This window comes from Pteropus vampyrus, unplaced genomic scaffold, assembly GCF_000151845.1.
Source record: "Pteropus vampyrus isolate Shadow unplaced genomic scaffold, Pvam_2.0 Scaffold74, whole genome shotgun sequence".
In the NCBI taxonomy this organism is placed as follows: Eukaryota; Metazoa; Chordata; class Mammalia; order Chiroptera; family Pteropodidae; genus Pteropus; species Pteropus vampyrus.
In genome coordinates, this window is record NW_011888855.1 from 8,621,419 (window position 1) to 8,624,680 (window position 3,262).

Below are 3,262 nucleotides of genomic sequence, written 5' to 3' on the forward strand. Positions count from 1 at the left end.
TCCATACAAAGACTTGTACATGAATGTTCACATCTGCTTTATGTGTAATAGCCAAAAACCAGAAATCCAGTGTCCATCAACAGGTAAATGAAAAAACAAACCACACATACTACTCAGGAATAAAAAAGAAATGAACTATTGATACAGGCTACGACATGAATGAATCTTAAAATAATTATACTGAAGGAAGCCAGAATCCCTGCCACAAAAAAAAAAAAAAAAAAGAGAATATACTGCATACCATTTACAAAAAATTCTAGAGAATGCAAACTAATCTATAGTGGCAAAGAGTAAATCAGTGGATGTTTAAAGAAGGAGGGCAGGAGGAAGGTTTTACATAGGGACATGAAACAATTTTTAGGGATGATGGAAGTGTTAATTATCTTGATTGTGGTAATGGCTTCGTAGGGGTGTATATGCATGTCAAAACTTACCAAATTGCACATTTTAAAAATGTGTAGCTTACTGTATGTCACTATACCTCAATAAAGCTGCAAACATTTTTTTAAAAAGAAGAAACACAAGCGTTCGCACCAGTTCAAGTCAACAAACATTAAGCATCTACTCTGTGGCAAGATCTATGCCAGACACAGAAGAGGCAGAGACAGATGAAACCACATTCTCAAGGTACTTTCAGCCTCCAGGGAAGAAGCTTTAAAGCAATTTCATGTACACACTGCATCGTCACCTTCCTCTGGGGGAGGGCACAAGGATAGCTTGGAACAGCAAGAAGAACCAAATGGTAAAGTATGGATCAGAGTTAACTCCCTTCCTTCTCTCCCCCTAGAATTCTCAATCCCCAAATGAGGAACATTTTTTTACATTCTCTCATCTCAGAACTTCAGAATATCAGGGCTGGAACAGTTTATAGGGAGAACTAGGGCTCATCAGAGTGGTAAAGTGACTTGCTATCTACCACAAAGCTAGTCAGTGGCAGAACTAAATCAAGAAGGTTTGCTTCGGATTCCTGCTGAGAAATCTTTTTGGAGTAAATTACATTATAACAATATTTATTCTCTGAGCTGACTTTAGTGATTAATAACTGAGGATTATCATTTTCACACAGACTTCACATGAAATGGATCTTGATGAGGTGACATTTTCTTCCATAGTGAGTCTTCAAAGCAATTCTAGGAACAGAGTGAGAGCTACTAGAACCTCAGACTCTACAGCTGACCACAGATTTATTTCACTGCCAGTCTTTCTAGATCAATTTTCTTTCTGCTATATCACCACTCACAGCATTCTCAGGGGAAGGCCTCTGCAGGTAGATCAAGGGGTGGACATGGGGAAATCTGTGCAGATAGCAGCATTTATAGCACATGATCCCCGCAAGACAGACTGTAACATCCACAGAGATGATGAACAAACTACAGATATCTGTTTATCCCTTCCACCTCCTTCTCCCGCCCTCATGAAACTCACCTTGAAGCAATTTTATAGTCACTACTGCCAGTTAAATTCACCCTTTCTCTTCTCTCCCAAATCTACCTTTACAACCCATTCACTCCACTACCTGGGGGGTGAATACAAACTTTTTCTAAAACCCAAGAAAGGAGAAAAGAATAAGGAGAGAAATGAGTAGGATGGATATATTTGTCAGCATAGGCAACTATGCTGAATCCTTTTCAAAGGATTTTGAGGGGCTTTATAATATATCTTGATTATCATTCTTCATTTTCTAAGTGAAAATAATTATCATTCTATCATTATTTGACTATAATTCTATCATTTTTCATTTTGTAAAGTTCTGGGGATGACAGATTTGCTAACTAGCCCTTAAGTCTTGACTCGTCTCACAAATATCTGGTTGCTACAGGTGACCACCAGTTTGGTGCTCATAAAAGCACTAATTAATTTACAAAAAGCATTCCTTTACAGCTTCTTCTCAGCACAATGAAACGGCTTCCCCATCCTAAATTATTTCTTTTTGTCATGACTCTTATCTTCTTGGCACAGCACACATCTCAAACACACATTCCTAAAAATGGTCAAGAAAAAGAGGACTGAAAATAAAATTCACTATCCTTGAGTCTAGGCCAGAAAGCCAGCCACTATGTGTGTTTTAATGATCTACACTACATGTGTTTTAATGATTATATTTTTAAAAAGCAGAGTAAAGCTCACCTCTTGATCTTCCCAAGGTGCCTCTTCCACTCCAGTTAAGATAATCGTTTATTTTTCCCACAACATATGGTCACTGCAGTATTCCAGGCCTCTTCCTATGGTGCTCTTCCTTCGGTCTGAAAAGTAACCAGTTTTGATCCATAATCTCCTTCAAGGTCTAGTCCAAGACTCACTTCCCTAAAGAACCTTTCCATAGCAGCTCTGACTCACACAGCCCTGAGCCCTCAGTATTTGGGCTCCCTCCCCTCAGCACGTGTACACATTCATCTATTCCTGCTGCCTACTGCTTCTCCAATTCTGCACAGAGTACCTTAATTCCAGGCTGCTAGGCTATCCCTAACAAAACTGTTAACACGGCATCCACAGATTAAGGCCTTTACATCTCTTGACTCTCCCTGAGTGTCCAGCATGGGGCAAGATCTACTTGCTACGTGAAGGAAAGATTAACTAGAAACTTTCTATCAGCTAGAGAAGATTCAACCTTTAGAAATTATCCAAATTCCTCAAATTCTAATATGTAACAGTATTGAGAATCCCTCTGTCCGCTAATCTTGCCAGAGTAAAGAAATTAAAGATTAGTATTCAAGAAAGAAAAAGAAAATATTTATTATTATTTATTTACCTTCTCATGGATTCACATACAGCATCTTTCTTCTTACAAAGCCAGCAGCATCACTGTTTACAATTACTGAGTTGCATAATAATTCATCAAATAGATACAGAATATTTTACTAATCATTTTTTGTGGTTAGATGTTTAGATTGCTTTAAAGTTTTCCATTACAAATGACACTGTGATGAAATGATACTGTGATAAAACTTTGACTGTATTTTGAATTATTTCCTTAGGATAGATTCCTAAAAGTGGATCTGTCAGGTAAAAGGTTTTGAACATTTTTATTATCCCTGATATATATTATAAATCCATGATGAATACTTAAATACCTTTTGGCTCCAGGATATTATAATTCTACTGCTAAGAAATGGAATCCCCATTATAGTAAACATTTTTTAAGGGAGGCATAATAGTAAGAAATAGTCAAGAAAGCAGACTCTGTTTTCAGAACGCCTGGGTTCAAATCCCAGATCTATCACTTGCTAGCTGCAAGTTACTGAATCCTTCTGAGACAATATAC

The 3,262-nt window shown here is 37.5% G+C and overlaps 1 protein-coding gene across 25 annotated transcripts in view; it reads right to left on the minus strand.

The window, feature by feature from the left end:
• Positions 1-3,262, minus strand: part of KLHL3 (kelch like family member 3) — a 233,262-nt gene that overhangs the window by 174,536 nt on the left and 55,464 nt on the right. For 5 of the 25 annotated variants that reach the window (XM_023531952.1, XM_023531959.1, XM_023531958.1 and 2 more), the window contains exon 1: positions 2,128-2,243. The exons of the other annotated variants lie outside the window; for them this stretch is intronic. The gene's annotated coding sequence lies outside the window, so the exon portion shown is untranslated. Of the gene's footprint in view, positions 1-2,127; positions 2,244-3,262 lie in introns of those variants that run through there. 25 annotated transcript variants of the gene reach the window in all.